The sequence below is a fragment of the Passer domesticus genome, chromosome 1, assembly GCF_036417665.1.
Source record: "Passer domesticus isolate bPasDom1 chromosome 1, bPasDom1.hap1, whole genome shotgun sequence".
NCBI classification, from domain to species: Eukaryota; Metazoa; Chordata; class Aves; order Passeriformes; family Passeridae; genus Passer; species Passer domesticus.
This window is the reverse complement of record NC_087474.1, coordinates 134,836,603-134,850,961: the sequence shown is the minus strand read 5'-3', so window position 1 is coordinate 134,850,961 and position 14,359 is coordinate 134,836,603. Positions and strand designations below refer to the sequence as shown.

The following is a 14,359-nucleotide window of genomic DNA, read 5'->3' as shown; positions in this document are numbered from 1 at the left end:
AGTACATACTGGTGGGTATGGATACAGTAGTGGCTTCCTTAGGATCTGCTTTCACAGAAGTAGAATTTCAGCTTCAGCACTCTCCTCCTCCAAGGTTTATGAGGCCTTGACTACAGGACAAAGCACTAGTTTTCCTGACAGCAAACCAACAGCTTCTCCAGAGATACTTCAACGTCCCTGATACATTATAAATATTTTGTTACTAAGTTCCAAGTTGCCAACCCTGAAGCAGACCGACAGAGAACTGAACTGGAAAGCAAACTGTAACTCTTCTTAAAACACAGGACATCCCGAGATAGAAGAGACCCCTGAGGATCACCCTATCCAACTCCTGACACCACGCAGTGCAACATAAAAGTTAAACATATTTTAACATAAAGTTAAAAGTATCTCAGAGCACTGCCTGAATGCGTCCTGAACAGGATGGATTGGTCAGTTCCCAGGACCATTATATTATCCGTGTTCGTAACACTTGGTTGGATGAGTCCCATGGCTGGAGCACTGGGATGGAGGGCTACAGGCTGTTCAGGAGCAATAGGCAGAGCAGGCAAAGTGGAGGAATTGGTCTGTTTGTGAGCAAAGGTTTGGTTGCACAGCCTTACAGTTAGTGATGATGTGATTGAGAGCCCCTGAGGATTACGGGTATGGAAGAAAAGGAGCTGTTGCAGTGGGTGTCTACAACTGATACCCCAGCCAGGATATAATCACTGATGAATTATTCTCAAGGCAATTTAGGGGAAACCCATGAATTTGTAGCCCTTGCCCTTATAAAAGATTTCAATTAATATAAATCAAGAACACCCTACCACTGTGATGAGGAAGGAAATTCTTGAAGTCTGTAGGAGTAACTTCTTGTCACAGGTACTCAGTGAGTCAACTAGAAAAGATGCCCTCCCAGACTTGCTATTTGTGAATACAGAAGGACTCGTGGAGGATGTGACAGTAGGTTGCCGTCTTGGCAGCTGTGATCTTGAAATGATCCTGTTCAATTTTATATCCTTCTAGGATAAGGCCAGTAACCTTGCAGATGAAGGGAAGGTGGCAGATACAGTTCTGGATTTTAGCAAGGCTTTTGATACTGCTCCTCAGAACATCCTTCAGGACAAGTTGCCCAACTGTGGGATGAGCAGTCTGAAGGGCAGAGCTCAAAGTGTAGTACCAAATGGGACTACACGCGACCTGTCCCAGTGGTGCTCCTCAAGGCTCAGTTCCAGGGCCAGGGCTGTTCAATATCTATATCAACGATCTGGATACTGGAGTTGAATGTACCAGTAGCAGGTCTCCCGATTGGAAGCTGGAGAGGGAGGCACTAGTCGGCTCTCCAAGTTGTTTAGTGCCAGGACATGTAGGAATGGTTCAACATTGAGTCAGGAAGTTCAGACCTGACATTAGAAAGTATTTCTTCACTGAGAAAGTGGTCAAACACTAACAGGTTTCTTAGAGAGGTGGTCTATGCCCCAGGCCTGTCAGTATTTAAGAGACATTCAGACAGTGCCCTTAACAACACAGTTTACCTAGCTGTCAGCACTGAACGGCTCAGGCAGGTGGACTGGATAATCACTGTAGGTCCCTGCCAATTGAAATATTGTACTCTATTTTATTCTTGCAAACAGCTTGGGGCTATGACCCTGGGGAGCTTGTTCCAGTGCTTGTCCCCACTTCTGAGATCCTTTCCAACATATGCCATTCCATGATTCAGCAAAGAATTTCTTATTAACCAACCAAATCAAAACAGTTTAATGCAACTCCCTCACCTCCTATCACTGGACACCAGAAGATCAGCACCGCCTTATCTGTTTCCCATCATAAGGGAGTTGTAAACAGCAATGACATCACTTCTACGTTTCATCTAAGCCATGCAAACAGTATCCTGAGCTGCCCCTCATAAGCCATGCTCTCTACTCCTCCTTTGGACAAATTCTAACATTTTTCACACTGATATAAATATTACTGTATTTATTCTCCTTAAGCCAAGCTATATGCATTTTTCACCTCTCCACCTCAGAAACCAAATCTTCATCTACTCCTATTGATATAGAGAGCAAGCTATATACAAACAGTATTTTCTGCATTTTTTCAAGTACATTCACTGACCATTGCTTCAAATGCTGCAGAATTGATCTGTGCATCATCTATAACATATTACCAGCCTCATATAAGGGTCTAAGAAAAAATACAGTACCATCACAGAAGTTTACAAAAAAATGTATTTCCAAGTGTTATGCAAGAGTCCCAGACAAATTACTATGATTCCACTGCACACATCTGCCTGCCTTATACTTGGACCTTTTTAGCCTTGCTTTCCCAAGCAAACATCACATGCATGACTCATACTGTCCACCTGCCTCTTCCCCCTCTTCCTTTCATCTCCATCCCTCTAACTGAATCGGTTCACCACCAGATCCAGTTAAATAAACTGAGAAATAATATCTTCTGAAACACTAAGTTCCCATGAGTTTCACCAAGTTCAATAGCATAGCAGAGGGAAGAGACACAATTTCACGTTCTTGCTGAGCAAAGGCAGCAGCGTGAGTTCAAGCTCTCTACACTGACTGACTCAAAAGCTACACAAACACCACAGAAAGCTCTGAATCAGTCTGAACTGCAGCAGCGCATAGTGCCTTTTTTATTACAAATAAGAAGAGTCTAGGACAGCACATGAAGTAAAGAATTGTAACTATGAGAAAAGTCTGTATGGAACTTAGTTCCACTGCTACAGAGCAACTTTCAGCAAAATATTTACAGTATGCATTGCCTGTGAATCTTAATCACAGTGATGCTTCTAGGTCCTACCACAATGCCAAATGATGAAAAATACCACAATGCCTCCTCTGTGTATTACAGATAAATATACACACACAGTGAAACAAACAGAGTAAACAACTTCCAGGTTTCTTGAAGAGAACAATGGTAGTTAAAGGCCATCACATATATCAAGAAATCAGGGAAGAATATTTACTCCTTAATTCTAATATTTAGCTGAATAGTTCTCATATCTGCCAGCACACGATATGTGCTAGCTACACAAGCCTTTCTGGGTTGTCTTCTGTTATGGAGAATCCTAATGACTGGTATAAATTATTGCTCATCAGACTTGCATCAAGAGAAATGTAAAGTAATATATTAAGATAGACTGTTAAAATATGGACAGATTTTAGTGTACCTACACTGCAAACAGAAAATTGTACCCCCTAGTTACATATAGGTACTTCCATATTAAGCTATATAGGCAACCTATTTTCACCACATGGAAAATGGAGAAGTATGAGCTTCCGAACAGGCAGAGAGCCTGAGCACATACCAAGAGTGCCCAGATAGCTTATAAAATCCACTTGTAGGAATTCGTGTCTGTCAGCACCACCTTATTAGTTACAATAGCTTTGACTGGTGTAAACACATCTCTCCTGCAGCCATAGCAAAATTAGCAAACATGGAACAACTTTAAAGACATTAACCAAGAGCGCTGCTGTTACTGTTACATCCCCCCCACTATGTTTTTATGGGATATGAAAAAAGGTGACTAAGGAATACCAATAATGGCAAATATATTATTACTGCTCCACAAAATAGTTTCCCAACCTCCCCATTGTTTTGATAAGTCACAAAAAAACAACAATTCAAAGAGGGAAGAGAAGCCCACTCAGTGTTATGAGAAAGTGGCAGAAGGGGTTTTGCACAATTTTTGTCAGTAAGACATTTGATGTAATCCACCTCTCACCAGTAACTTTATCTCAAAAAATAGCTCAAAGAGGTATAAGTAGAATTCACTGCATGTTCTCACTCTCTTTTCTCTGAATATTTGATTTTTTAAAAGTGCTATGCAAGGCTCTTTCCAGCTGTCAATCTCAGCAGTGTTAAAACACTAAAACATGTCTGTCCTACTTCCAGTCACAGACTGCACTGATCTTACCTACTGCTACCTGAGAGCATTCAGCCAAGCACTGTCACTTACTTTTTCAAAAATAGCCCTTCAGTCTCTACAGCGCTAGAGAATTCAACCTGATCCTTACCAAGGCTCTAAGCTGATGAATAATTCTCACATCTTAAAACAAAGAGTTGTCTGTTTCTGCTAATTATTTTTCAATCCAATTTTAGTCTGAGTCAATCTGATTCCAAAATTTAACTACAAAAAAAAAAAAATCCCAAGTTGAGAAAGTGAAAATTTAATAAAACACAGGTCTTACCAGAAGGGCCCAAAGTCTGACTTTCCAAAGGCCAATACTGGACCACAATAATACCTTGCATATTAAGTTTAACACATCATTACAAAAGCAACAGAGAATGAAAACACACTTTCATGAAGGTCAGTATCCTTTTTAGACAAAAGCTAAAAACTAAACTATAAAATTTAAAATTATTAACAGCTTATTCTTGAGAGTAACATTGCCTTGAAATCAGGTGGCTACAAAAAGCACACAGAAAGACCAGCTTCCCACTGTAGGATGTCAAAGTTATTCCCTAATTCAGGTTGATTTTCAAGGGACTTGTGGGGGTTGATATTAGAGGAAAGACAAGCAAGAGAAAAGCATCTCCAGCATCCTTTACCCACAAAATATACATTTGCATGAGATGGTCAACCCACAGGCCTTCAGCCTGAAGAGCATTAAAAACGCTTAGTCATTCTCTAAGATTCATCCATATGAATCTCTCCTCCTCTTGCTGTGCTTTCTTGTGCCTTCCCCAGTTGTACTGCACAGCTTTCAGACAGGGCAGAACACGGAGAAGTTGAAAAAATACATAAAGCATTCATTCAAGCTAGGAATGCACTGTGCACAGAAACAGTGGCATGATGACATTGTTTTATGCTTTAGTCTACTCCTACATCTTCTATATCAACCTTTAGGGACACCAGTTTTTAAACTGTGGAGTGTCACTAAACATCTGGAAAAATGTTCTTTGTTCCCCTCTGTTATAAGGGAGGGATTGAAACACAAAATGTTCAAATATGCAGGATTTGAAGAGGAGTATAAGGAAATAATCTTGTATATATTTCCTGAATATAAAGGGAAAACAAGCCCAAAGTATATGTCTCTGCTAATAAAGATTTATTTAATCAATTTTGATTTCTTATAGCCTTTAAAGCATTGAAACTGAAGCAACCAGCATGACAGATTTATACAAAAAAGACAAGAATAGCAACCAACTCTGAAAGTAGGCTGTCCCTGACAGTTATATTAAAAAAAATAAAATAAAATAAACAAACTGTAACCAAAAAAAATGCAGTGGGCAGTCTAGACTAACTTGTTCTTTTAAAGTATTTTAAAATGCATTTAGTTCATGTACCAAAGTACAATCTGTATGATCTTTTTTATTAAAATCCCCATTTCTTAGCAATGGATTTTCTCCTTGTCTGTTTATTCCTTATTTTGAATCATTCATCAGTCAATCTCAACTGAACTGTGTAAGAATTACTTCTTGATAAACTATCCTCCACAACTTTTCAAAGTGTGCTCTAACACCTCCTTGTTTAGTATGACACAGGATTAAAAGCATGGGCTGAAAGTTATATTTAATATATTTAATGTATTTAATATTTTGGGTTCTGTGAGCCTCTGCTAGAGGCCTCTCTTCATTTTCTTTTAATGATAAAAATTAACAACACTCTTCATTTTATTTGCACAGAAGCTGTACTACTCTGATAGTTTTCTCTTCAATCAGTTACATTTTCCTGATCAAACACTGAATACAAACAACAAAGAAACCGAACAGTTAATTTGTAAAATATCTGGGAGATTCCCAAAACCATTTACCATAGAATAGTAAGCAATATGCTTATGTAAATAATACAAAAATATAATTTAGATTTTGACTCCATTTTTGATGAGACATTTTCGTAAAACGGTTCTTAACTATGTTTGGTTCTTGTTACCAAATACTTCATTACATCTCATTTAATAGTTGTAGCTACTCTTTCCAACACTATGCTAACACAAAAAATGTACCTATCACCAAGTATTACACTACCCACTGTTATTTCCCACTGAAGGTTCAATTTTCACTGCTCAATAAATAATTTCACTACCAATTTTGTCATTAGCAGAAGACTTTTCATCATGTTATGAAGTAAGATTCCAAATAGTTTTCTTTCCCATAGTTATTCCCTTAACAATGCAGTTGAAGTCACCATCCCATGATAACATTTTGTCAGCAGTCTCTTACAAGACACTCAGCCAGGGATTTATTTTATTTTGGAATGACATACAGATATCAGTCTTCCACCAGATTTTCAATACTAACTGATTTTTTCCTGTCCTTGTAACTGGCATCTTGAAGTCAAAATACATCTTCTTTTTCTTTTTTTTTTAAGCCCAAAATCTTTTCTGCTACTAAGTAAGAGAAGTGATCATTTTTTACAAAGATAACACTTTACAAAGATAGCTGGAAATGGAAAATATATTGTGCCAAGAATGGAGGAAAAAAAGGAACTGAAATTTAAGAAAAAGCAGTTTCCACAATTTAACCTGAGGAGAAACGGGAAGTTTGTCAATCCTATTACTATTCATCTTCTATTGAGCTTTCCTCTTACATTTTATTTTGCTTTTTAGTTGTTATGTTTACAAACATAATTTTATGTCATTATAGACACTAGGAAATATAAGAGAGGATTATGTATGTAATTTTGGTACACCAGTTAATAAAAACAAGGTCAGCTTTAAGACTAAGGTATCATGATCTGTTCAGCAGTTTTACTTCATCCTTACAAACAAAAAAAAGTCTTTCTGAATTTCTCAAGAACTACCACAGCACTCTGTTTCAAAACTGGACATGTGTTATTTTTTCAGTTCTGATGCCAAAGCATATTGTGCAATTTTACAGATTAACAACTTTATCTTTCCTGTTTACTTTAGCCCATTTTAAAACACATTTGATTTGATTTATACTGAGAAACTTCTGGCTACCTTGAAATGCACATAAAATCCAAAGTCTTCCTATATTTTTCACCCACCTATATGAGGAACAGGTAAAAGTTTTCAGTTTCAACAATCCTTTTTTAAAGGATTCTTCTGCTACTCTCCAGCTCCATTCAGATCTTACAGCAAAAGATCTGGGTTAAAAACCCCAGTGATGAGAAATATGTGCAGAGTATCCTGTTTACTGTTCTCTATGCTCACAGAAGCACAGATGAGAGCTCTCCTCTGCCCACTTCAGGCTGCAAGGTGAAGACATTTAAATGCATAAACCAGAATTATTTTGCTGCTTATCTTTAGAATCTGACTTCCTCTTCTCATCAGTTTTTAAATTGCTTTCTTCTATTTTCAAGACCATATCCTGCAAAATAAGCCTAGAATCCTAATGGAATCAAAGTAGATGGGAGTAATTCTATGCTGTTTGAACTACTTGAGTGGTCAGTTACTAATACGTGCTTGCATTCTCAGTGCCATTTACACGTAAGACAAATCAAGAGATTGTCCTACTGTGTAACAGATAATTTTATTCAGAAAAAAGTATTCAAGTTTTGAATTGGTTACACTTAAGTATGCTCAGATGTTAGCGACTTAAAGCAGAACATAAGCATATCTAAGATACTCCAATGAAAAGAAAAATGGTGGTTAATAAAAACCAAAGAACGTAATCTGCTTTGTCAAACACATGCTTCACTCCAATTTTATTGATTTTGGGTTTTTTTACTTTATTTTAGTCAAAAGCCATTATAAAGTAACACAATCAGCTCAATAAATTTCAGTTGACTCTTCAAAATCAGTAGAATTTGTAAGTTAAATCCAAATCCATACTCTCTTTTAACAGGATTTTAAAAGTGGTTTTTTGACAGTACTGAATTATCAAGCTCTACATTAGATTAACAATTTACACAGCCCTCAACACTGACTGAGGGGAGACAGAATCAAAATATATTTGTTTCTTTGCCATATATAGGCTGCTATAGAACTACATCAGTACAGTCATGTAAACCTCCAATGATTAATTGCTTCTTACTCTATGTGCAATAATTAGTAGATCTATATGTAGACCTATATGTAAAAGAAACCTAAAGGTTTTTCTGACATACTTTCCCTGCAATGCTAAGAAATTTAAAAAAAAAAACCAAACCAAACCTAGCACTCTCCCCTGTAAACAATTCTGATAGCCTATAACCACTCTGACAGTTGATGGCTTCCCTGGAATCTCTAGTGTTTCTCTCTAAAGCAACACTACACTTGGAAAACTGAGCTAAACTTAAATACCCTCCTGATTAAACTAGCAGCTCCTCAAACACAACAAATACATATCACAAGCAGCAGCAATTAGAGCTTTTCACTTACAAAAAGCAACTAAAAACAAAAACTCCCTCTCACCATTTCTTAAAGGTATCATAGCAAATTTTAGCAAAAACTGTGCCATGTCAGTGTTCTACAGGGGAGAGTGGCAGGATGGGGAAAGAAGGTGCACCACTCTAAGACGACTTCTTTTTTATAAACCTTTGGAATGCCTCTTCTGGACACTCCCAACTCCTGCTGGTAAGTAGAGGAGATTTCTCTTTCCAGCTACATTAATTTTCTTCAAGAAAACAGTGGTGACACCTCCAGTATTTCCAATGATCCTTACCTAAGGCCACTTTATGTAAGGACAGGAGAACTCCAGCATACTACAGTAAATCTGAATGAACACCGACACAGAAAGTGGCCTACTAACACAATGGCAACAAACTTTGAAAGAAGGACCTGGATGTAACCAGTTCCTACTGCCTGCATTGGGACACAGACGCAAGAATATAGAAGAGTGTCACTCTATTGCATAACTCAGAATTCAAACGAAGAGTTCAGCAGTTCTGGTTTGTAAGTTCCACAAGGACAGGAAAAATAACAGGATTTTTGTTAATATGACACTACCATAGAAACTGGGGAATCCTGCCCCAGTTTACATACTTTATTACAGGCACACTGAAGAAACTTTTCTGATTTTGAGTCACTATGCAACTGATTTTCTGGCAGAGCCAGAAGAGCTTTTGTTTTATATATATATTTTTTTTTAATTCAGGCAAATGTTACACTGCAGAAGCAGGCAAGTGCAGTACAAGGCTTGTCTAAAATACAGAACACTTTTATAAGTAGCTGCACCCCTTTTCAGTCTTTACTAAGAGTCTTTTTAACACAGCTAAAAGTAACTTACAAAAATCACTTAAAGACAGCTTGCAGCAAGCACTAAATTTGGTTATCACTCCATTCATTACCTCACCTAGCCTTCACAGTTCATTATCTCAACTCAACTCTAAAATGAACTTGGGGGTTTTTGTGGGGATTTAAGTTGCAAGGATTTTTTTAAAGCAAACAATGAGTATTTGCTTTAAGCACATAAAGAGAAGCCATTTCCAATTAACAGACATGGCTTAGGTCATGATATTTTGATCATGGCACCTTAGTTTTCAAGTCTAATGTTTTAATGGCATAGGAAGCACAAAGAAACTGAATGTGATACCAACTCCCTGTTGTACATCCTTACTCCTGATTCTTCCTGTCCAAAACCCAGAATGAAATTTCTTTCCCCACAAACATTCTTTCATAAGAAACAACAGGGAAGTGGGTAGAAATTCCAACTAATCAAAATTTCCAACTTCATACTCAAAGATAAAAAGGAAGATGAAAAGCAGTAAATCTAGCAGAAATTTCTCCTTCCAAGGGTTCCACAGACTCATGAAAAGGGGTTGGCTCTGAACTCCATCAGTATTCCTGTGATTTAAGAAGCACTTGTAGGCAAAGTGATTATTTAAACTTTATTGAAAACTCTCTAACAAAAACAGACTGGCTGACTTACAGTATTTTTTTCACTGATATTTAGCAACAAATGTAAACTATTTTACAAACAAAAATAATCCGTATTCTTTTGGTACAAAGCGTCCTGTACCAAGAAAATAAATCAGTCCCAAAGCTCTCAAGCTTTCAAGTATAATTTTGTATTTAAGGGAATTATTCTACTTTGGGCAAAGTCCATGGATAGTACCAAGCTGCTCAAGTCAGAAGCACTTACAGGAGTAGACCTTTAAAATATAGCTCAAAATCCACACTTAAGAGGTGATAAAGGGATTCCAAACCCACAAGTTCACAAGCAGCATCAACCAAAAGTATTTCTAGTTGCCTCATTTCATCTTTGTCATGAATCTAAGTAAATTGTGCTTTTGCAGATGTAAAATTTTTCTCAAAGGGTAAAAAATTCTCAGATTTTTTCTCTAAGTAAATTTATTTAATCTCTATTAGTTTTTAAATTGACCAGAAATTGCTATTCAGTTTAGACCTTGACCAACACAGACTCAGATAAGGCAGCATAGAAATTTATTTTTTAAATATACAACCAGTTCAAGTTAGTAAAGCATTATCACAGCCAGTATCAGTCCCTTTTTTTCTATATTGCAGAGATTAAGCCAGTATACCAATTTTAAGAGTAGACTTATTACTATGAGTATCATACTGTCTTTCACAGGTATGACCATATATAACCCAGCCACCTGCAGTCACTAATTGCATCTCCTAGTAAACCAGTATTATTAAACTTGCATAACCTGAGGTTTTTTTTCAACGCACGGCATCCTGATTACTTTTTATAAGACACAGGTGCCCTGTGAAAATGCAACTGAAATATGAATACCTTTTTTTACAGTTTCACCCAAACATCGAAGAGCTCCCATTAAAATAATTAGATGGTGTTAAGTCCTTTTCTCTCTTTGATGTTCAGTTTAAACATTTATAGATCTGGAAGCAGACCTAGAACATCCTAGTTAAACTGGGATGAGAATTGGTATCATTCCAAAAATAAGACAACTACAAATAAAATCAAGTAAACAAACACACTGAGTTGTAACATTTTGCAACAACGATAAACAAAGATAAATGACACAAACAGGTCTTCTGAGGTCTTGACACATTCTGCTCAGCCAAACACCCATCACAGGTGAGAGACAAGCAGGCACCTAAAACCCGAGTGCTGACCGAGAACACCCCATGTTCCCTGCGCCTGGCACCGTGAGGGGCGACAGCACCGCACCGGGGAGGGGACACGGCTCCTCACCTCCCCCCTCCCCGGCTTCACCAAAGGAAGGTGAACACAAACATAACATCCTTCTCTGCTTTCACCCCGCACATAAGCAAGCCAGGGCCGGCAGTGGAGCTCTGCCTCACTGACTCCTGGCCACTAAAGCCTCTCGCAATCCACTCAGCGTTGACACAGGTCACGACTCAGCCCCCAGTCACCCTCGCAAAGGCCGTAGACAGGAATAAACAAGGTTATTCGCCTGACACCGGACACCGGCGGCACTCCCCCTCCCTCTCCCCCCGCCCCACAGACACAGGCTCACCACAGCCCCGACCCTCCCTCCCCTCGCCAGGTGCGGGCCCAGAGGCCCTCAGCCCTGTCCAGAGGCGAGCCAGAGTGGGAGACGGCAGGGAAGCAGCAATTCTCCGAACACCATGCGGGGCATCGGGAGGGGAGAAGCAACAGCCGCCGCCCCCCGCCAGCAGAGCCCGAGGGGTGCGACGAGTGGAAGTGCCGGAAAGGAGAGACCGAGACCTCACCACGGCTCCCTTCGCCATTTTAGCCCCCACGCCCATTCCCCTCCTCCCCGCCCCTCGGTGACAGGGGCAGATCGCACCCGTCCAGCGCCCACCCCCCCGGCTGCCCACGGCCGAGCGGCGGCGAGGAGCGAGCACGGCAGCCGTGCTTCTGCCGGGCCAGACCGCAAACCAAAGCGGCTGCGGCACAGCCTGTTTTGTGCCCTTACCGTGGCTCGCAGCCTCACAGCTGCTGCCGCCTCCTTCTCCTTCCTTCCACCTCTCTCTTCTTCTTCTTCTTCGCTTCCTCGCCGCCGCGGCGGCTCCTCACCCCTCCGCGCCGCGCTCCGCCGCCGCCGCCGCGCAGAATGATGCCATCTCACAGCGGCATCGGCGGCTCCCGCACGACAGCCCTCCTCCCGCCCCTCCCGGCTCCGCTCCCGCTGCCGCTCCCGCTGCTCCCGCCCGGCGCCCCCGACGGCCGGGCCAGCCTCGTGCACGCTCCCGGGGCACGGGCAGCAGGAACTTGTGGAGCTGGAGCCGGAGCCGCTGGAGCCGCCCCGGCGGGAGGGCCCAGTCGGGACCGAGCAGTGCGCAGCGGCGGTGGGAGGGAAGAGGCGAGCCTGAACCGAGGCTCTTCAAAGGGGACAGGGCTTATTCCTAGCGCCTGCCCCGGGCTGAACCAAGTCGGGCGCCGCGGCGGGGAGAAGAGCCGAGAGCACGGAATCGACTTCGGGGGAGGCGGGGCCGGGCTGCAGCCCCGGGGCACCGGCAGCGGGACAGATCCTGCTGGGGCAGGATAAGGAGGGCTCCTGCAAGTCGCTGTCCCCCGACAAGGCTCCTCTGCGGCGCGGAGAGCCAGCACACCCCGGTGCGGTGCGAGCGATAAAGGCGGGGGGTGTCTCCTCCACCCGCCTCCCGCCCTCCCTTCCCGGCCGTGCAGGCAGGGCGGGCTCCTGTGCCCCGCCGGGAGCTTCTGCTGCTGCCGTGACAGCAGCCCTGCCCGCGATTCGCCTGTCTGGTCTCCGTCCTCCACCGCCGAGCCTCCTCTGCCTCTCTGGGTGCAGCCCTTCCCGTTCTGGGCCGGACGGATGTCGGCAGGGGAGAGCAGCCCCGCTGCGGGGCCAGACAGCGCCCGCCCGGCGGCACCTCCGGCAGCCCCGGCACGGGCCCGGGGCCGGCTTTCCCCTGGCGGGACCCACAGGCCTCCCTGTGGATTTGGGATTTACAAACCCAAAAGTAGTTATATGCACAAGTATGTGGAGCTGAAGTTGTGTCTTACATTGAAGACTAATGAAGCTTTGTCCTCGTACCGTACAACATAACGCTGTGGAGGCAGTGATAGCATGAACTTTCGGGCATAAACAAGGCCTTTGAGTGGTTGTCCCAGAAAGTCCAGCGCTACTGTTAATTGAAAGGAACAAAAGCTTACAGTGTGAGACCCTGAAGCAACTTTCAGCAACGTCTGGTATTTCAATATTCTTAAAAAACAACATGGGGGCTAGCAATCTGATTTGGGCATGTAAATTCCTTCAGGAAATGAAAGGAATGCTCTCAAAAGTACTACTTTCCAACCTATTCATTCTTCTTAGAAAATCTACAGGGAAACAAAGCTTCCAAACAGAGTTTGGAAAGGAAACAGTGTTTACAGTTCGGCTTCAAAAGTATCTTAGAGTATTCTAGAATAAAAAATACTGCTCTGTGAACAAGTGACTGAAAACTGTGATAGTTTGAGCTTCTGTACACAGCAAATGTAACAGAATATATGGGCTATACACTCACAAAATCCGGCGTGAGCAGTAAGATGAGCTGTATACAGTTAGCAACCTAGTTGCTAGTTGCAAGTTAACCAAGTTAATCCATCTGATTTACAGAATTCAGCATATGCTATTTTCTCTACAACAGTTAAAACTTACATTTAAAGAAACCTCTTAAGTTCTGAGGTTGTCCAAAATTAGGAACCTGCTTACTACAAGGAACCATTTCTACAATATTTTGGTCGCACTTCCAGAGTGTGGTAATAAGCTCCATCTCGCTTTCATGGCTGTTTGTTTTTCTAGTGTAAAGCAATCTAATTGAAATGGATGTAGCATTATATTCCCAGCTGCAAAGGGTGGGTGAAGGTGTACATGGCAACATTCTATCTCTGGTCTTTGCAAAAGATATTAATTTCTCTTCTATAAAACTTTGCTTGTTAGTAATACCAGTAATCTGATGCTGATACTTCATGGAAAGTATGAGCATTACTTCTTAGTATATGTGTAAAATTTCTAAGTGCTTCTTTCTTGTCTTATGAAGTATGAAAAGTGTGTAGTTATGTAATACTCTGTAGACAAGTTACGGGCTTCTCTGGCTTCCCTCCTCCCTGTTTCAAAACACATTTTGTCATACATTTGTCTCACTCTGGGGAGCAGTGACATTCCAAGTATTCTTGCATCTTAAAAGACGTTTGATACCCTAATGAATGGAAAATGTCACAAGTTTGTTAATGCCACAAGTTTGGTTTTAAATGTCTTATAAAACCTCTTCAATATTTCTGACTACTTTTAGAATAGTAGGTAATGGAAACATAAAATCATGGAATGGTTTAGATTGAAAAAGATCTTTAAGTTCATCCAGTTCCCCACCCTCCCTGCCATGAACAGAGATGCCTTCCACTAGACCAGGTTTTACTCAGAGCCCCATCAAACATGTCCTTGAACACTTCCAGGGATGGGGTATCCACAACTTCTCTAAGCAACATGTTCCAGTGTCTCAACACCCTCAAAGAATTTCTTCCTAATATCTAATCTAAATGAACCATCCTTCAGCTTAAAGCTATTCCCTATTGTCCTATCTCTACATCCTTTTACATGGTAAGAAGTCCCTCTCTGGTTTTCTTG

At 41.3% G+C, this 14,359-nt stretch overlaps 1 protein-coding gene across 5 annotated transcripts in view; it reads right to left on the bottom strand.

The window, feature by feature from the left end:
• WWP1 (WW domain containing E3 ubiquitin protein ligase 1) overlaps positions 1 to 12,062 on the bottom strand; it is a 57,925-nt gene extending 45,863 nt beyond the window's left edge. For 4 of the 5 annotated variants that reach the window (XM_064390765.1, XM_064390781.1, XM_064390791.1 and 1 more), the window contains exon 1: positions 11,708 to 12,062. The gene's annotated coding sequence lies outside the window, so the exon portion shown is untranslated. Of the gene's footprint in view, positions 1 to 10,578; positions 10,710 to 11,707 lie in introns of those variants that run through there. The other variant, XM_064390772.1, reaches the window with a different exon arrangement.
• Positions 12,063 to 14,359: the final 2,297 nt, after the last annotated feature.